Source organism: Gavialis gangeticus, unplaced genomic scaffold, assembly GCF_001723915.1.
Source record: "Gavialis gangeticus isolate Ggan-Ray unplaced genomic scaffold, GavGan_comp1, whole genome shotgun sequence".
NCBI lineage: Eukaryota > Metazoa > Chordata > Crocodylia > Gavialidae > Gavialis > Gavialis gangeticus.
In genome coordinates this window covers 42680457-42702087 of record NW_017729006.1, presented here as the reverse complement: position 1 = coordinate 42702087, position 21631 = coordinate 42680457, and the positions used below count along the sequence as shown (strand labels likewise).

Below are 21631 nucleotides of genomic sequence, written 5' to 3'. Positions count from 1 at the left end.
CTTGCCTACGTATCCCCTGAGTTAGGCATGGTCCGTTCTGTCCACTTCATGATATTCAGGGATGGCTCCAGGATTTGGCAAAGGGGGAGTGTGCAAGCAGCAACCGTGCTGAAGGGGTGGCTACACCCAGACTCCTCCCACCGCCAAACTGGTCTGGGTAGACGACATTGTACAAGCCTCCAGGGAATTTTAAAATCCCCAAAGCAGATGAGAATCCCCCTTCCCTTCTCCCCCATGCTCAAAAGCATGTCTCCTTCTTTCCCCTTCTCCTTCCCCTGCTGTCCTGGGGGCGGGGAAGGCTTCAGAGACACCCCTGCCCAGTCCAGCCAGGCAGGCATTTTATTTTTGAGGTAGTGGTACTAAAATATTGAACTGATAATTGGGATATGCATAACACTTTGATGTCCCCATTTCTAAAGGGAGAATAGGTTTTTTTTAAGGAAATAGAAAAAAGCAACAACTGTGTCAGGGGCTGGAGGAAATGATTATAGCAGCAGCGGATCTGCATGTGTCTAGGTTTTGAAAAGAAGGTCAGCAGGTGATCCGATTACAGCACAGAGGTATTTTCACAGAGACAATACTGAATACTTATTTTTTTAATGTTTTGAGGTCTACAACCATTTTAATACATGGCATACTTCCCTCTTCTTCAAGTGTGCATAACGGGGCTGCTCTTTGCGCATCACAAATCAAAAAATCAGTCTCATATTTTACGTGTGAATAGCTTCTTTGTAACAACTTTACTTCCAGAGCATCTCTGGAAGAAACACTGGCCACGCAGGGTCACCTTCTTTGGATGAGGAGGGCAAAAGCCCCTATAGTCCATGCCAGTCAGACTGTGGGGTAAAATTCCTCCTGATCCCAAATGCAGTGATTGGTTTGACCTTGAGCACAGAAACAAGATCCTGTAGCCAACAGAAGCATCAGCACAGTCCAGTCAAAATCATCCACCTTAGCTGTGGCCAACCCTTAATGCTTCTGAGGAAATGGGAAGAAACCCCCACAGATACCAGTAACATATAAGAGGGAAAAAATGTTTCCTGGTCCCAGAAGTGTGAGATTATCAGATACTGTCCATTATGGGGACCACAAACACTACTCCACAGATCACATGGCCTGCCTGCAGAGTCAGAATTCCATTTCATGTCATCCTCTCCTCTCCCTAAACACATCCCAACTCCTTTAGTTTTTTGTAAGCAAGCCAGCATGCTGCTCTGCTTAAATTCTCCTGCTGCTGAGCACAGTCCTCTCCTACTGCCACCTGCAGAGCTCTTTTCATGGTCTCTGAGCAAAATTCTAGGAGACCTCCTGGATGTGTGGGTGAGTAGAGATCAGTACACTCCAGACATTATTTCTTCTACATAGACCCTGACCAATTCTTATTTTCTTCCTGAAAATCTCCAACAATGGAGTCTATTCCACTGTCTGATTTCTAACAGTTAATAAGTTTTTCCCAATTCCCAGGCTAAATCTACTGTGCTACAATTTCAAGCCATTGCTACCCACCCTTTTCTCGGCAATGGAGAAAAGTTGTTCTCTCCTTTATGGCAGCCCTTCAGATATTGGAAAACTGTTATCATGTTCCCACTTAATTGTCCTTTCTGCAAGGTAACAATGCTTAGTTCTCTCAACTGCTCCTCCTATGGCTTGCCTTCCAGCCCCTTTACCATTTTTGTCACCTGCCTTGGGACCTTCTTCGATTTTCCATATTTTTTAAAATGCAAAGCCAGTAACTGCACACAGTACCCTAGATCAGTGGTTCTCAAACTTTTTTGTACCAGGACCCATTTGTAAATATCAATGGCCAGTCCCAACCCAGTAAATAGTGTAAGTAGAAAAGAGCCCCCTGGCTCTGCCTGTACCCCTCACTCCCAACCCGCTGCCCCTAGATCCCAGCCCCGCAGTGTGTGGGGTAGAGGGGGTCCCAAGCAGCCCCCTGCAGGCTGGAACTCTGCCAGCCTGCAAGGGAACAGCCATGGTTTCCCATGTCTTCCTACTTTAAAGGAGAATCCATTTTTAAAGTTTGTTGATCCATTTTTAAAGTTGGTTCACGACCCTTTTATATATTCTTGAGACCCATGGGTTGAGAAACACTGCTCTAGATGAGGGCTAAGTAATACTGAGAAGAGTGGCACTATCACCTTCCATATTTTGCACCAAAACTCCAAACACCACCTAATTCAGTATTCTTTTTTTTTTTTCCAGCTGCATCACATTGCTGACTTGTGCTGAGTCTGAGTATGAGCATTCTGTTAGGGAGTTGCCTGTCTATTGCTTCAAAAATAATGACTACACAGGCTGGTTCATCAGCAAAAAAGCTTAGGGTTATTACTTACAAAGCACCAGCTCACTAGTGCTTGTCCAGAGGGTTACAAGATGTTAGTTCTGAGTAGTAAGGGACAGGCATAACTCATCATTGTTGGCATCTTCTCAGCCTAATACAAATTCCAAAGATTTCCAGTCTTTCTTTTATACATGGATTAAGCAGCTCTGTTTACATGAGGCATTTACATAACAAACATCGATAACTCTACCAAATTACCCTAATCCTCAAACCTCCTGCCATTATCTTTGGCACTACCCTTATCAATCAACCTTGACAATCAACATTAACACACTGCTGTGCATCAAAGGCACCCTGGTCGTGTCAATCATCCCTTAGTGAGGCCTGCTTTGATCAATGCTCTTAGCAAAGCCTTTGTATGAGCTGACAAGATGCTTATGTTAATCAATACTCAAGTGAGGATCCAGATATTTCTTAGCAGTGCTGCCACTGAGCCAGTTTTCTTTCACTCTATTTGCATTTTTGATAATTTTTCCCTAGAGGTTCCACCTTGTAGTTATATGCATTGGACTTCATCCTGTTGTCTCTAGCCCAACTTTCTAAGCTATCAAGATCCTTCTCAATTCTACTCCCATCTTCCACAGTGAAAGCGTTCCAAGCAGCCCCTTGCAGGCTGGAACTCTGCCAGGCTGCAAGGGAACAGCCACTGTTTCCCATGCTTTTCTCCTTTAAAGGAAAATCCTTCCCACTTTCACATCACCTTTTATTATTACCCTTTACTTGTGGCAATTAAGCCAGTTACCTATGCACCTTATACTAGTTTTATCTTGTCCACATTTCTCTAGTTTGCTTCCAAAATGGTCATGTGGGACTTTGACAAATTCATCCACTCACATAGTTACTCAGTCAAAGAAGATATAATTTGTTTGACATGATTTGCTTTTAGAAAACCAAAGTTGACTGTTAGTGATTAGTGGAGATCTGGGTTTTCTGTTTCCCATGGAAAAAAATGGAGAAAAGCTGCAGATTTCCCCCTTTACCAGAGGGAAACACGGACTTCTCATTTTAATAGAGAAACCCGCGTATTTGGCAGCTTTGCAAAGAGCTCTCTGTAGGCTGGAGAAGTTCTAGCCTGCAAGGGGCTAGGGGGCTAGAGCGGAAGGAGAGCAGTCAGGCAGGGGGCACCATGTGCATGTATATATGCATGTGGTCACCAGGTAGCCAGAAGAGCAGCTGCTGTAGGTAAGTGGGGGGAGGGGAGAAGAGAATTGGGAGGGAGTTGGGCAGGACTGGGGCTGCTGCCAAGCTGGGTAGTGTGTGGGGCTTGGGGCCCAGGGCTACAATGCATGGCTGCAAGGTCCTGGGGGGGGGAGCAAGATTGGGTTTGGCCCCACCCCTGACCGAGCCAGCAGTAGGTAGGCAGCAGGGAGGGGGGAGCCAGGCTCCTGGCTCTCCTCCGCTGCAGCAGCCACCACCTCCTGTGGGGGGCAGGGAGCTGTGGATCCAGGTCCCTGGCCCTGGCAGCTGGGGGCCACCTCCAGCAGAGCTGGGGGGGGGGGCAGTCAGGGGGCTGTGGGGAAAGGGGAGTGAGGAACCTGGACCTGCGTCCTGGTGAGTGAAGGGGACAGGAGGAGCTTTGATTTTCCATGATAAAAAACTCAGAATCAAATACCAAAATTTATAGGTATTTAGAATTTATTTTTATAGTGATTGAGGCACTGGTAGACTTCAAATTGCTTTAAAATGATAAATATATCAATAAAACTGTTCAACTGATATCTGTCTATCTTATCCATTTATCTAGTGGCCTTTCATCTTAATCACAGATTTTGGGGTTTTTTTCGGAGAATATTCCTTTTTTTTTTTTTTTAAATCAGGGAAAACTAGGATACCTGGTGATCAGTCTTTTGTCTTCCTTACTTATTTAACTTTCTGTATTTACATCTTTCTTTTCCAGGTTTTATTGAATATCTACTCTTTGTTTCTTAGCTTTTGTTTTATATAAACACATTTTAGGCCAAGGAACAAAACAGTAAACCTAACACTGATGCATGTGGCTGAGTAATGATCTGTAATGCCTGTATGTACGTAATAGATATTGGACACAAAAGCAATGGCCTGGATATAAAGATAATGTAGCTGAATATAGGTAGCACTTGTAATCCCCAAATCAATAAAAACTCCATAATACAGATCAAACATCAGGGTACAAGTAAATCTCTCTTAATCCTAATATTCTATGATGTCATTGGCTCAAAATGTTTGATTCTTACACATTAGCTCTGTTTAAATAGGGTATATGGGAAGCACTTAAACCTTCATTAATATCCATGTACAATAATTATTTTCAGCTTAGACAGAGGGGCAAATAGAATGCATGGAAAACAAAAATGAATTTTCCCAAGCTAATATTATTCCTAATCACATTAAGTAAAGATTGTCATGGAATGTCACCCATGTACATTGTTTTCAAAGATATACATTCCAAATCCCCACTTGGTGCACTTAATGCATTTTCCATAACCAGTGTAAGCTGCTCTGCTGTAGAAACAGATACCATCCCCATTTTATATGACTTAAAAGCACACATTAATCACTGCCTCTGCCATTTATTTCTTAATCCTACAATTAATTGCACCTTTTAAGGAAGCCTTTCCTATAATTCTGGTCCTCATGAAAAGAGCTCTAACTATACTGCATTGTGTTATACTTTATTTGCTTTATGTTGCTGCAAAATGACTGAGACATGTACCATAATTTCTCAGATACAACACACTCCCAATAAGACATGCACCGTTTTTGACAGAACGAAAAAAAGATCTTTCCTTGAAAATACTGGTAAGTAGGGTGTTTTCCAAGGAAAAAATACATGCAGTTGGGAGAGCAAAACATTGCAGCTGCTCTGTTAACACTTAGTCACTGGACGTCACAGGGGCCGCTGCCTCAACAAAACTGACAGACCCCTCTTCTTCTCGAGCTGAGCTGGGTGGGCAGTCAGCATCTTGTAAGTAGTTAAAAAAAATGTGTCTCCTGTAGTTGCGGTTTTCCAGGATGGTGTATTGGTGTGAAGTGAAAATAATTAACTTTTCTCCAGTCCATTAGTTATTAAAGAGGCTTTTAAAAAGTAGCTAGCAGGCAGGGGCATTTGTCAGACTGATAACACGCACAAAACAATCCTAAAAAGGATTGGCAAAGGGGGTCTTTGGCCTGCTGATAATTTTTAACAAATCTCGGAATACTGGAAGAATTCCAGAATGCTGGAAGAGAACTAATTAATGTCAGTCAACATGGCTTTATTAAAAAAAAAAAAAAGGGCACAAATTGAACAGTGCAGGTGATCAACCACAGGAATGCAGTACCAAGGAAACTGATGAATCGTCCTTAGATCCAGATAAGATGCCTTTCTGGAAGATATGCTTTAGCCAAATGCAAGTTAGTGGGCTCAGTATATCAACAATTGGGTGAATACCTATGGTGAATTTATCAATAAGACATCCCAATATGATACAAGCCTTTAGGCCAGTCCTACATGGAGATTTAGGGATCCAATGAAAAATACCTGAGATACTGGGACAGATCTGAGAAATAAAAGAGGAACATTTCTGATTATCAGGCCTGGAGCAAAATAAATCAGACCTGGAGATCACCGGAGCGGAGAACTTTGAGTGATTAACTTTGCTGCGTGCTTTGATTGACCGTGAAAAACCAATACAATATGGCTATGAAAGAGGCAAACACAATCCTCAGGTCATATCAAATGGGGTATATCCTGTAAAGACATGTAAATAATAATCCTATCGTACAAGGCAGTAATGGGACATTACAGTAGTTTGAACACTATGTACAATGCTGGTCAATAAAAACGGACCGAGACTGAAAAAAGTGCAGAGAAGAGCTACTACAAGAATCAGGAAAACGGAGAGCCTGTGTTTATAAAGAAAGTGAATGGGTCTGGGCTTGTTTAGTCTGGTAAAACAGGCAAAGGGATATGACTGATGGATCTCCGCAAGACACTCAGAAGCAAATGCCAGCCAGAGAAGTACCTCAGCTCAAGAACAAACTGGCCAAGAATAAATTTAATGAATTAGAAAGTTTCTAATCACCTGAACAGGAAAACTTTAAATAGTCTGTCAATGGGACTAGTAGGGGCAAGAACTTGAAATGCTTTTCAAGGGGTTTGATAAATCTATAGAGGGAATTGCATGATTGTCTGTGATAGTGAAGGACTGTAACAATGACTCTGGAGACGGTTTCCAGTCCAATGTTACTGAGAGATGCTATAAAAGTACTATCTTCTCCAAGGAGAGAGCAGTTTAATAAATCCATTGTTTTTTTTCTGGGTACCCACCGCCCACCAGCCCTAGGTGAGCCTGAGGGAAAAGATCTAGATTCTAGATAGTCCAGGGGTTCAAAAAATACTTGAGTAAAGCAACACTGAAATGTCAGAGGAAACCAGTGCTCACTAGAAAGCCAGCAGCTGCCTTTGAACAGGAACAGCAGGAAACAGCAGTAATTTGGGAGCTGGCAGCAAAATGAAGGCTGAGTAACAGGCAGCCCATGAGCTGGAATCACATGCAGATCCATAAAGGGGAACTCAGGTGTGGGGAGCAGTTTGTTCTCACCCCACTTCAGCTACGCAGAGCCTAAATAGGGGCTACACTGAGATCACCCACTTAGCTGCATGGCTCCTGGCCACAGCTGCTGCTTTGATTTGGCTTTGAAACTCAGGAGGGGAACTGTGCTGCTGCTCCCCTCCCCCTTTTCCTCTGCTAATGAATTTGTGATAGGCAATGGGGTGGGAGGGCAAAGTGATGGTGGTACTCACCCCCTGGGGTCTGGAGCCATGCTGATAAGCTGGTGAACTCAGAGCACTGCTCACTGTGGATGCACCACACAGCCCAAGGCAGTTACAGCAATTGGACCTCCACCCCAATACCTCCCACTGGATCTGCCCCTGGCTGAGAGTCTTAAATTGAGAGATGGGCATGACACAGTTGCTTGTTGCTGGCTAAGAACCAACAGTAACTAGGACAAAGCGAGAAAGCGGCAACAAGCAGAAAGCGGGGATCAGCTGTGAAGTGGAACTATCAAGAGAATTATGCTTACATTTTCATCCCCACCCACATCCATGGAGAAGGGCTGAGTTCGGCGTGGAACCTTTGCCCCCGGGAGAAGGTGGGGAATGGAATAATACTCATAGCACTAGGAATAAGTTACCCTGTGGTATCACAGTTACTCTTACACTTCCCTGCACTACACTGCCCTTCAGGGCTTAGCCAGGAATTGTTTTAGTCCATCTGGGTTAGGACTCCTAAAGCTGTTGCATGTTTTACCCTTATTTGCCAACAATGTTGTATATACTTGAAAAATAAGAATATTTATGGGGTCCCAACCAAGAGCTAAGAAACAAGTAGCCTGATATCTGTTTCCTACACTACTTTCCAATAAGCAAAAGGTACTTAACATGGAGCATTCGACCACAAAGTCTGAGGGAACAGTCTTACAGCACGCACTTTCACAACATGAATAATGAAGTTCTACAGAAAGGCAGTTACAATATATTCTAGCTCAAGCACAGGCTTCTTGTTTTGGCATCGTATGCCAAGTGACGAGTTATGGTTTGCATCAAGAAGAAGTTCAAACCATGGTGATTCTTTTTGGTGTGAAAAATCTGTGAATTGGCAGCTACTTGGGGCCAAGCTAACTGGCAAACTTGGTAGCAGCTACTCACTGGGAAAATTAATCATCTTCCATTCACTTAGCACACATTTAATTGTTGCCTTCCTGAATAATCGCTTAGCTCCCTTAAGTTCATTATCACACAACAGTAGCCTGTCCTGAGGCAGGAAAAGCATGCAAGGTGAAGGATGAATCAGCAGCAGCAACACTATTGCATACCCTGACCAGAGCAACATTATGAGTTGTCTGACAAAGCATGCCTGAAATCATCTGTTAATGTATCATGCTGGAGCCAGCCACCCTATTATGGCACTGTCTTCTCTTGACGATAAGGGAGCCATGGTGATGCCTAATCAGTAAGCACATTCATGGATACAAGCTTGGCTGATTAGCAACTGTTAGATTAAGCAAATTCTGTTTGCCTCAGTTTAGCTCATGACTATACCAGTATATTTTGATGTTGCATCTAATTGAATTGTGGCTGCTAATAATTACATAGGCCTCTCCTTCACCCAGCAGCTCCTTAATTGGTGCTTAAATGATAGCAGATACATAGCGACTATTTCACTTGTGCCTTAAGTTGATGCCCAGTAAAAATACTTTAATGAGCTCTTATTTACTGACCTGTTCAAAGGATAATTCAGTAGCACTAATCAAATGCCTGTTTAATTACCCCTTACTACATTGGGACCTGATACCTAATAAGCCCTTCATTGGGAAGTACTGAACTAAGCTTCCTAAACGATCACATGAATATCTATCTAATTAGGATCTTAATTGACACCTACTTATTTGATGCCGATTTAATGAATTTCTATTAAATAAGCACCAGCCTAATAAGTGTTTATATCCAAGAGGCTTACTTAATTTGTGCTTTGATGGAAGGTTCTGGAGTTAGCTGTCATAGCAAAATTGACTTCATACCCAGAAGTGCAGTGCAGCTCCCAGAGCTGGGCTGCTGCCATGGGCAGCAGAGGGGAGGGGCAAGCTAGAAGCTTGCCATAGATATGGATGGCATGCATGGGCTTTGGAGTTGACCCTAAACATCAAGGTATATAGAGGATAAATATCATCAGGATAAATTGTGTTGGCTTTGTACACTGATGGATACAAGTTACACTGGGGTCCAAAGGAAATTATGACCAGGTCTCACCTGGTAGTTGCTATTATTGTAGAGGCTTGTCACCAGATGGCAGGGGAATGAGTCATAACGTGCTTGCATTGAGCAAACAATGCTCCAAGATAAAAGCAGATGCCCAACACTTGCACTCACGTAACTTACACAAGTGTAGCTTTGCTCATGATTTTTCCTGGGGTAGATCTACATTAGATTCTAAAAAGCATCAAATGTAGAAGACGACATGCTGTGTGGCTATCCTTCATTTACACTGGTGCAAATACATGATGCATCTAGGCCTAGAGTGGCTAAAAGAGCATATGCCCTATTAAAAAAAACCCATCAGGCTTGTATTCCTACTTTATTCACATGCAATCACTGGAAAGGTCTAAGGCATATAGGGCTACAGCCACAATAAGGGCAGGGTATTGTGACACTTGGTATTACAACAACTAATTTTTAGGCACCTGGGGTAGAATCCACAGCCCTGAGCTAGGCACCCAGTGTCCCCGACACAGTGATTCTCAACCAGTGACACTGGATCCTTTTAGAGGTGCTGCTAGGTGTTCATACACCTACACGATTCACGAGATAAACCCAGAGATTTCAAATAGGAATCCAGAGGTTCAGAAAGATTCTGACCTGGTGGGGTCCGTCGGGGTTCCTTTAACAGAATTGGTCTATTATTTCTCTCTAATTAAAAAGTGGGAAAGCTAGGAGCTGGCCAAGGGGTGGCTTGAGTCCAAAAAGGTTGAAAACCACTGCCCTAACTGTGTGTAGGGAGCCTAAAGCACCTCAGATAGGGATTCATAGCATGAGAACACAAAACTAGCACTTCTGAAGGCAATAGGAAATGCTGAAAGGAACAGAGCACGTTTCCTTTCTCCAACTTCCTCTTGCCTCTCCACACAGACAACCCTTCACCATTTGTCCTCTAAACAGAGAGGCCCAGAAGAGAGCTGCCAACAAGTGACTTTCTGTGCCCCAAGACTGCTAAAGCTCTGTGCAGACGAGCTCCACACGGTTGATGATGGACCTCGGCACTTGCTTAGTGAGGAACTGAAGATGCCTTCCAGCCTGTTGGGTTGGCACTCTACCCACTGCTCAGCTGTGCGAAGCAGGGGTTTACAGACACGCACAGCTTTATTTCCCTTTGCTGCTGCCAGAGGATTGACAGAGCAGACCATGGATCTGCTCCAACTCTGGGCATGGTGCCAATGTTTGGCTTCCATGGAGACAGTGGATAAGGCTAGACACAGGCAGAAAGCAGCCTGGGACGAGATGGGGTGGGGAGAGGTTAGGGGCCAGGTGTAATAAGAGATTTAGGTGCCTAAAACAGAACCCAAGCTCAACTGGCATTGAAACAACCTCCCTAACCAGTTGTTGCTTGAGCCAGAAAGCACCTATATTGGCAGGTATCTTTTAATTTGATGCCAGGTGCCTTTTTTGGGCACATCCAGAATTGTTCCCATCTGTACAGCTCAGTGCCTGTCCCAGGCATGGCAACACACGCACTGAATCTCTTTAGGGTGCCAAGGGCTGTCTCTAACACTTGACAGAACAGCTTTGCGAGCCTTATCGTGCCACTGCAGTTAGCTCACAATTGGAGTCATGGAGGTCAGGTGAAGTCCCACATGACTGGAAAAGGGCAAATATAGGGCCCATTTTAAAAAAGGAAACAAAGAGGATCCAGAGAACTTGAGACTGATCAGGTTGTAGACGGATGTTATATTTCTTCCCTTTCCCTCACTAGAAACTGGATGCGCACAGGCTTTTCTTACTTCTGCATGAAACATGCCGGTTCTGTGAGAATGCCCTTGCTGCAACAAAGATCTTGCCTGTTTGAGAATTTATTGCACCTCAATGCTTCCCCTGCTACACTCCTCCTGGAGGCTGGAAGGAGTGGAGCATAGGAAGTGCATTCCCTTCCTATCCACAGACCAGGGTGACCCTAGTTGTGGAAGGCAGGATAGAGCAGCAGCTGTTCCCCACTCCTCCCAGCTCTAGGAACAGGGAGGAGTTGAGCCATGGGGAAATGCTCCCTCACATCTTCCCCAACTGCAGATCCACTAGTCTTATCTCATGGAGGGAACTGTCACAAGATAAGATAAGATCATCATACAAGAATTCGATGACCACCAGGGCTGGATAAATGGAAAGAAATTACATTTACTATTAAATACAAGTTCTTAGGGACTAACAACATATTTCATGGGAACTTATCAATTTGAAGCAAGGGAGAAGACACGCCAAATTAATCTGCTAATTCCAAGATGGTGAGGATGTCAAAAGACAAATATGGCACATCAGGCACGGCATCTCCAGTGCAGACAGGGATATTTTAATGCTTTGGTAGAAAGCAATGATGAATATCATGTGAAATAATGCATACCAATTCTAGTCACCCAGAACTCAAGCTAGAACAAGGGCAGACAGGCTTCCAGGATGGCCAGGATAATGGAAGATCTGTCTTGCCAAAAACTGAAGAGCCTGGCTTGCTTAGTGTAAAAAAAGAACAGGGTTAGAGGGGATATGACGCTCTTTATATAAGGAAGACCAACCCCACAAAGTGGGTAGAACTAAAATTTACTAATTGAAAAGTAAGGGTGCTTATACATGGGCTCAGGGGTTGGTGGGGAGGGCGTTTTAATTGGAGTTCTCAGACAGCTGCTTTAATTAAAACACTGCAGCATCGTATGTATTAAGCCCCCACACATTTAAAAATGGCCACAGGACAAACTAAAGTTCATTCAACAAGCTTTAGTAAAAGTGCCCCAGTGGCCATTTTTAAACCCAGAGGCTTATACGTGTGACACTGCGGCAATGCTAGAGTATTCTAATTAGAAACAGAGCAGACTTGTGTAATTGAGCCTGCTCCAACACATTTTAATTAGCATGTGTTGGAGCATGTATATAGGCACCCTAAGTGTCTAGCCGTTCTTCTCGAAGCACGTTCCACCCCAGGTCAGGCTACGCCACTCACCTGAAGCCCTGGGCACTAGAACTATGTTACCTGTTTTGTCTCAGATAACAGATTCCCAATCAGAGCAGAGAGAACTCCTGCCCCTGACCCCCAAACAAAGCAAACAAACAACCCCCCCCCCGACTTTAAAATGTAGTTCTACTCATTTATGAAAAGTATTGTATGATGCAATAGCAGGGGACTAGACTGGCTAGGCCAGATAAATCCATTTCAGTTGCATGTCAGTCCCTAATGGTGTCTAGGTAATCAGATTTAGCTGCAACCTGACAAACTGTTCTGTATTAATTAATGCTTATATAAAATTGTTCCCTTCAAGAGCACCTGCTTCATAAGCTCTTACCCAAGTATTGACACTTATTTAATTGGTTGCCACTTCAGTGCTAACAAAGCAGACAACAAAATAACTGGCACACACTTTATAGACATCCCCTTAACTGGTATCGATCTACATGGGAGCTATGATTTGGCTCCTCCTCAAATAGGAAGCTCATAAGTAGGTTCTAATTAGGACAGTGAAACTGATTACATGCTCATCAAGAAAGTGAGACCAAATAGGAAACAACATGCATCATATAAAAACTAAGTAAATAGGCCCAATTTTGCCATCTGTTCTAGTGAGGCCGGATGACCACAATGGTCCTAATCTAATCTTAACATGCTGCATCCATAAAGGAAGATAAGCATTGCAATGGTCAGCATTCAGAACTCCTCAATTTTAGGACTTGGACAAATAAAATGTTTAAGTTATGAAAAAAGCTGTGCGCGCTCAGACTGGATTGGGCCCCGCAGGTACAACAGGCAGGAGAATGGATAAGGAGCTGGGCACTGCACAGCTTGGTACCATCCCTAGGCATACTGACATCATGGAACATTAGGCACTTAGGATAGATGGTGGGAGTAGTTAAGGATCTCTGTGGTACCTAAACGTCAGACTTCAGAGCTAGCCCCCAAAATCTCTGTGCCTAGTACAGGTTAATCTGACACCCAAATCAGATTACAGAACAGCATGAGCAGCTCCTTAAACAAATTATATTTGTTATGTACAAACAGTACAGTTTTAACCAGCACTTAGCGGCTGAAAAATTGAATCAGAAAAACTAATAATAATTAGGAGCTGTATAAATGCATTTACCTTTGTAGCAGACAGGCCTGTAAAAGAAAAAAAAAAGGTTTTGAATGAAAATTACTGATATCGGGAATAACTAATAGATATCCAAGAAGTAGAAGTAGGGGGCTCATATCTCCTAGCCTTCATCCAGGTCATCTCCACAATCTTAGGCATGGAACAGATTTTACAAACTGCCAATGTAGTTATTTAAGGGTGTTTGCATCTTTGCATTTACTTATCTGGGGACAAAGTGCTCCTAGGTCAGCAGCACTTTGGAACCTGCAGAAAGCCAAGCTCATTGAGGAGTTGCTTGTATGAGTTATATACACGTTAGGTTTGATGCCACATGATGATGACATATATACAATGGATGCAATCCCACTTTGGCTGGTCCTCTGAGTCCCAAGCAAAAATAATTTCAAGGAAGGTAGATGGCTATCAAGGACAGTGGATATGCACAGGCTCACTGCTTTTTGTGATTTAGTATTAAGGTTAAGACAGCATATTACAAAAATAGGTGCATTCATATTTTTTCAGGGACTAGAGCAGGGTAAGATAAATATGTAAGAGGTAGAAAAGAATATAGCCCCAAGAGTAATTATCTACAAACATGTGGACACAACATACATAGAGCAGCTGCCAGAATCTTAAAAATGGAAATGCTACAGGAGGAACAGCTCAGTTATGGTGAAGTTGCTTTTATAGCAATCACTCTCTATAACAATGTATAAACCATCTGCTGAAGTTCAGATCTTGATTCTAATCCACCTGTTATGCATCCTATTCCATCCTTTTTGAATCCCTGAAATAAATGCATCTACTTTTGTGCATATTAGTTTTAACACTAAGTCCCAAAAAGTAGCAAGAAGGAAGACCTCAGCTACTTTGTGCTGTTTTTCATGGAATTCAGCAGAGTGAAAAGCCATCTGACCTTAAGTGGGGATCTTCTTCATATTCAGTGTACATAATTTCATTTCCCCAGAACGCAGTTTGTGTTTGCTTTGATAGCATTAATAAGTTAAGTCATGGACATGACTGTAACAGAAAACAAAGACTAATTCCAAAATTTGTTTGAACAAAGTTAAATGCCTAAATAATCCAGAAAATAACCATTTATGCTTATATGCTTTAGGTAAAAGGCAGACATGTGTTTGTGCAATAGATATGGAAGCCTAGTTAATATGGAAGAGGGAAAACAAAAACCCCAAAAGGGCCAGAGTTGCTTGGTTTAGGAGCATGATTACTGATGCAGCACTTCTACTCCCAAGCATTAACAATCATTATTCCTTAGTTCTTCTCATACGCTGCTGGGTTTTCAAGCCTTTATGTTCAACAGTTGCAGCCTCCTGTCTGAACCCTCAACGAACTGTAATTTTATAAAAACGGAAAAACTGAGCTCTTAATGTAATTATATGATTCTGGATAAAGAAGGTACCAGGTAACATGGAGGCCTCTGCAGGACACGCTAGGAAATCTGGTCGTCGCACCAGCCAGCAAAGCTAACCTATTTAACAATTTCTTTGCCTCCATTTCTCTGAGCAGGGCCACCCCCCACACTGGGACCCCTGCAGACCCCAGGAGAGGCACACACAGGCCTAGGATCAGTGAGGATCTAGTCAGGGAACTTCTGGAGGAACTGGATGCATTTAAATCAGCTGGTTCTGATGATCTCCACCCCAGAGTGCTGAGGGAATTAGCAGAGGTCATAATGGGACCCCTGGCATGGATTTATGAGCACTTATGGTGCTCTGGCAAGGTGCCAGAGGATTGGAACAGGGCCAATGTGGTCCCCATTTTCAAAAAAGGGAGGAAGGAGGACCCAGGAGACTATAGGTGAGTCAGTCTTACCTCGGTCCTGGCTAAGCTTTTTGAGAGTTATCCTGGTGCATGTCTGCAAGGGGTCAGCAGGGGAGATTATGCTTAGGGGCAACCAACATGGGTTCATTAGAGGCAGGTCCTGTCAGACCAACTCAGGGACCTTCTATGACCAGGCCACAAAATCCTTAGATGCAGGGGTAGCAGTGGACGTAGTCTTTCTAGACTTTTGGAAGGCCTTCGTCACTGTCTCTCACCCCATTCTCATTAAAAAATTAGGGGACTGTGGTGTTGACACCCACAGTCAAATGGGTCACTAATTGGCTGGAGGGTCGCACCCAAAGTGGTGGTGGACGGGTCTTATTCGACCTGGAGGGATGCGGGCAGTGGGGTTCCCCAGGGTTCGGTCCTCAGGCTGCACTGTTCAACATCTTCATCAGCGACTTGGACGAGGGGGTAAAAAGCACCCTGTTGAAATTCGCAGATGACACTAAAATGTGGGGGGATGTGGGCACGCAAGAAGGGAGGAATAGGCTGCAATTGGACCTAGATAGGTTACAGGGATGGGCGGATGAGAACAGGATGGGATTCAACACTGACAAGTGCAAGGTGATGCACCTGGGGAGGAACAATCAGCACCATACCTACCGGCTGGGGAACGCCCTTCTTGTCAGTGCAGAGGAAGAAAAGGATCTTGGGAGTCATTACTGATGCCAAAATGAACATGGGCCAAGAGTGTGGGGACGAGGTCAGGAAGGCCAACCGCACCTTGTCATGCATCCACAGATGCATCACGAGCAGGTCCAAGGAGGTGATCCTCCCCCTCTATGCGGCACTGGTCAAGCCGCAGCTGGAGTGCTGAGTCCAGTTCTGGGCACTGCACTTCAAGAGGGATGTGGACAACATGGAAAGGGTCCAGAGGAGGGCTACCTGCATGATCAGGGGACAGCAGGGCAGGCCCTATGAGGAGAGGCTACGGGACCTGAACCTGTTCAGCCTCCACAAGAGAAGGCTGAGGGGGGATCTAGTGGCCTGTTACAAACCAGTCAGAGGGGACCAGCAGGCAATGGGGGAGTCCCTGTTCCCCCAAGCACTACCAGGAGTGACCAGGAATAACGGTCACAAGCTGGCAGAGGGTAGATTTAGGCTAGATATCAGGAGGCACTACTTCACAGTCAGGGAGGCTAGGGTCTGGAACCAACTTCCAAGGGAGGTGGTGCAGGCTCCTACCCTGGGGGTCTTTAAGAAGAGGCTGGATGAACACCTTGCCGGGGTCATTTGACCCCAGTACTTTTTCCTGCCATGGCAGGGGGTCGGACTTGATCTGCTTAGGTCCCCTCCGACCCTACCAACTACAGAACTATGGATGCTGGTACTCAGACAGACATCAAATGCTGATATTCATTATTTGGCTTCTGGAAACAACAATAACAACCCATTATCGGTATGAGGCAAAACTAAGCATTCACATAAAAAAATCTTTTTTCAGGTAACTAAATGCACAAAAATAAAAACATATAGTACTCTACACAGATAAGTACATGTAAGTGTAATTTACTTTTCCTCTTTCAATAAAGCAAGTAAAAATGTGAAGTCTTCAGAGGGTCAGTAAACCTAAGAATTTTTAGTAAAACAATTAACTAACTTGTTTCATTATACCAATTCTATTCTATGCTGCTAAATCACATCCCTTCTTTGGAGTGAGGATGAAAATAACTTCTGAGCTTGACATTCAAACCCCTTCCTTTTTATGTGAAATTAACTGAATGCATGTGAATGCCATGGGCTGCCCTATGTTGCATCTCTTAATCAGAATCATCTATGATTAGAGGCCTGGAAAGCATGACTTATGAAGCAAAGCTGAAAAGCTACAGTTATTTAGTTTGGAGAAGACAAAACTGAGGAAGGATTTGATAACAGTCTTCAATACCTGAATGGCAATTATAGAGAGGAAGGAGATGAGCTTTTCTCTGTTACTGTAGGAGGCAGCACTAGGAGCAACGGCCTTAAGCTGCAGCAAAATAAATTTAGAGTGGAAGAAGAAATTTCTGACTGAAAATGGCCAAGCATGGGAACAGGCAAGTAGGAAAGTAACAGAAGATCCATCCCTGGAAATTTTCAAGAGCAGGTTAGACAGATAATTGGCTGGCAAGGTTTGGTGAGGGATTATCCTACCTCGAGCAGGGGTCTAGACTAGATAACCTTTTGAGGTCCCCTCCAGACCTACTTTCCTATGATCCTATGATTTGAAATCTAGAAACCACATCAGTAGCCATCCATTGGCATAACTCTGTCAAAATCACTGCTGCTGTTTGAAACATATTTCAAATCTCAATCTCAGAGATGTCATCAAATTCTTTCTTGTTAATGATTTGTCCACAATAGTGCCTGTACATCTCCATGCATGTTGTAGATAAAACCATACTTGAGGCATCAGCAGCCATGTCGGTACCATCTTTCAGGCTCAGTCATTTGCAAAACCTATTTTTTTTCTACATAATCAGCAACAAAATTGCACAGGAGCTAGCTTCTTTTTCTGATACCATTTGCAGGTCTTGGTGACATACTTTTCTACTGGCTGAACAGCAACTGTTCCAGTTGGAGAAGAAAAATCTGCAGTAGGCTGTACAGTCTTACATTCAGCTCAGACTTCAGCTCATTTGAAGGAAGGAGGATGATAAAGTGTAACAAACAGAGTTTTGCTTAGAGACAAATAGATAATTAATGCTTATGGAACACACACATTGAAAAAACAATCCTTCCATTCATCAGTCTCAGAGGGCTGCACCCATAGAGGCACCACAGGAAGTCTGCTCATTTTTGAAAGAAGGATTTCATAGTTTCATAGATTTCTTGCTTTGCCTATAAGCAACCATAGCAATCTGTGCATTCCAAGGGTATTTGCATGTGCCATCACACTGCTGTCCACTCTTTATCTGTGCTGTAGAATCACAGAAAATTAGGGTTGGAAGGGACCTCAGGGGGTCAATTTAGTCCAAACCCCTGCTGAAGGCAGGGCTGTCTTCCCACCAAGTAGATCAAATGATCTATATCTATGATTTAGTTGGGGGTGGACCTGCTTTGAGCACCTCCTGAGGTCCCTTCCAACCCTAATTTTCTATGATTCTATATCATCCCAACCAAGGCTTTGTTGAGCTGGGTCTTCAAAACTTCAAGGGTGGATACTCTGCAACCGCTCTGGGTAACTTGTTCCAGTGCTTTACTACCCTTCTCATGAGAAAGTTCTGCCTAATATCTAACCTAACCTTCCCTTGCTGCAACTTCAGACTGTTGGTTCTTGTTCTGTCATCTGCCACCACTAAGAACAGTCTAGTCCCACCCTCTTTGGAACAACCCCTTGAGGTACTTGAAAGCTGCTATTAAATCCCCCCTCAATCTTCTTGTCTCCAAACTAAAGCCCAGTTCCATCAGCCTCCTCCCGTAAGTCGCGTGCCCTAGTCCCCTAACAATTTTGGTGCCCTCACCTAGACTATCTCCAATTTGTCAACACCCTTTGTGTAATGGAGACCTAAAACTGGACACAGTACTCCAGATGTGGCCTCACCAGTGCCAACTAGAGAAGAAAAATCACTTCCCTTGATCTGCCAGCAACGCTCCAACTAATGCAGCCCAGTATGCCATTAGCCTTCTTGACAACAAGGGCACACTGTTGGCTCATATTCAGCTTACTGTCCACCATAACCACAAGGTCCTTTTCTGCAGAGCTGCTGCTTAGTCAGTCAGCCCCCAGCCTGTATCACAGCACGCATGGGATTGTTCCATCCTACATGTAGGACTTTGCACTTGTCCTTATTGAACCTCATGAGATTTCTTTTCGTCTAATCCTCCTATTCATTGAGGTCTCTCTGAATCCTAGCCCTACCCTCAAGCACATCTACTAATCCCTGCAGCTTGGTGTCATCTGCAAACTTGCTGAAGCTGCACTCCATCCCATCTTCCAGGTCACTGATGAAGATATTGAACAAAACTGGTTCCAGGACTGACCCCCAGGGCACTCCACTTGATACCAGCTGTCAACTATATATCAAGCCATTGATTACTGTGCTCATTGAGCTCGACAATCCAGCCAGTTTTCTAAACATCTTACAGTCCATTCATTCAACCCATACTTCCTTATCTCGCTTGCAAAAATGTTGTGGGAGACCCAGGCTTTACACTGAAGTAAAAAGCAATCTGTTAAGCAGAGATTTTCAGATGAGATCTTCTACACATTATACACCATATCAGATGTTAAGTCTTCAGGCTCCAAAATTACATAAAAGAGGAAATTTTAAACTTAAGAGGCAGGACAGGATACAAACTGAAAGTTGTGACAAGCTCACAGATGCCATAGTGCAACTTGAAATTCTTTAGCCTTATGCTTCTTCTAAAGTTCAGATCATCATTACATTTTTTTGTTTGGATTTGCAACTTTTGCCAACAAAAAGGGTTCAAAAATGCATTTGCCACCACATTTCTTCTAAAGAAACCACTAAAAACATCCTCTAATTCCATGTTTTCAGCTGGTTTCACTGGTGCTTTTTTTTTGTCCCTGAAATAAAGCAGCTAAAACAAGTTTGCATACAAAGTCTTTGATTTTCCCCTTGTTCTTTTTTCTCATGCCCAGTCTTCTCCCTTATGTAAGGGTTTTCTAACTTTGTAACATTCTTAACAGCTTTCAGTGAACAACTATCTTCATTTCATCTGCCAATGAAAAAAACATTTTCATTTCATGTTCATAGTTGCAGCTTAAGTCAGTGGGAGTGAGGACAAAGCTGAAAAGTCTACTCCTAGATAGCATTTTGTAGGACAATAAAAGCCTGTTCAGATAACATCAATTAAGTAAAGGTTCAGTTTGGATAATCAACGCTACAGTATGTGTGAATTTAAAAATCAACAGCCATTAAGGTTCCCTCACCTTTGGTAATGGATGTTTTACCTCCAGAACATTAATTTAAGATCTTCTAAAATGCAGGAAAGTGCACCTGAAATTTCAGTTGAGGGAAAAGACTTCTCACCCATTTAAATCTTTATCGACTTCTTATGTCATCATAACAGTCTTCTGACTTTTGTATGTCTAGGTAAGAACTTGCAAATAACTCCAAAGCATAGCAATTTCAACTTAGATTTATTACAGCTTTATACAGTAAAGTCACCTATTACACCACTAAGCTTGAAAGAAATCAAGTGAAATATAAAGCTTTCACCAAATAAGTTATGAAAAGTGTTTTCGAATAATGTTCTTTTGCTTGCTTCATTGAGGCACATACTGAAAAAACTGCCACAAGAACAGTGGTCTCCATAGCTAACTTGCACATCCTGAATTTTAGATTATGCACACAATGTATATTAAGCACTGAATAATCAGAGCACTTAACACATTAAACCATTTAACAGTGGCCCTGATGCAAAAATTCAATTTGCATTATTTATACAACAGTTTAAAAGCACTTGGTAAAGTTGTGTGTATTCCAACCAACTGCCCTTCCCCATAATTTTCTTTGTAAGATCTGTTAATTGCAGCTTACACAGAACAATTTACAAACAACAATATTGTTCTGAAACCTGTGCAATGTAATTAACAGACCAGAGGAGAAGTCCTGGCTTCACTGATGTCTATAAGACTTTCTCCATTCAAGGATTCCAAGATTTTACCCCAGTTATTTATAGTTTTTTCTTAGAAAAAAGACTAAGAGCCAACTCAGAGAAATACAAAATGGTAGTTTAGAAAAGTACTTCCAGGCACACAGATTTAGTACAGGGATGTGCTAGCTGTCACATATCTCAAAACTACAGCCACGAGTACAACTCCACGTGCAAGTCACAGAAAAATGTTGCAGCAACAGCAAACCAGAATAGGTGGGAGAACACAACAGTTAAACCCAGCTGAATTAATTGTTAAGGCTGTAAAACTGTACTCTGGGAAGAAAAACAGGAAATCCTTATTTTGGTATTGCTTCCCTAAGCAAGTACATATCATATAGTATTTTTTAATTAATAAAATATGAAATTCTGGGTAAACATTTCTACACGTGCAATTTAAGACTGTGGATAGGTATTAAAATGCCTTGGTATTAAAATAGATTGGGAGATATATGTATAGGCACAACTGTGCAGAATTTTTTTTAACACACGTACTTCAGATGTTAACTGATTCTTCAAATATGTTAATTCATTATATTTATTAGCTTTGTCTTGTAAACTTAAAATGACCTGGTTCTTAAAAATCTACACAGTGAGAGAAAGATCTGTTTACATCCTAAGTAGATGCTGGATTGCCCCTCATCAACCTTACTTCTCTGGCATCACGATTTGTTAAAACAGAATGTTTCATTCAAATTGGAAAACAAAGGGGATGTTTCAGGCATTTCAAGTGAAATCCTCTCTAAAAGTAAATTAATGTAGGATCTCAAATCCTTAGTCACATAGGACCACTGAAATCAACAAAGCTCTCTCATGTTTTAACTACCTAGTTATGCAAGGATCTGCAAGCAAGGTGGTGGCCAACTTACTCTTTCACTGAAGTTAACAGAAGTTGAAATAATTCAACTACTTTCATGATCTACGCTTACTTTGCTTCAGAATGCAGATCACTTGCATCAAAACATGTCAGTCATGTTCAAGTTTCATTTGTATTTCCTAATG

At 42.7% G+C, this 21631-nt stretch overlaps 1 long non-coding RNA gene across 1 annotated transcript in view; it reads left to right on the top strand.

The window, feature by feature from the left end:
- Positions 1-7587, top strand: part of LOC109291905 — a 19913-nt gene extending 12326 nt beyond the window's left edge. Inside the window, exons 2-3 of the long non-coding RNA XR_002095982.1 lie at positions 6250-6253; positions 7577-7587. This is a non-coding gene — a long non-coding RNA (uncharacterized LOC109291905). The remainder of the gene's footprint in view (positions 1-6249; positions 6254-7576) is intronic.
- The last annotated feature ends 14044 nt before the right edge of the window (positions 7588-21631 follow it).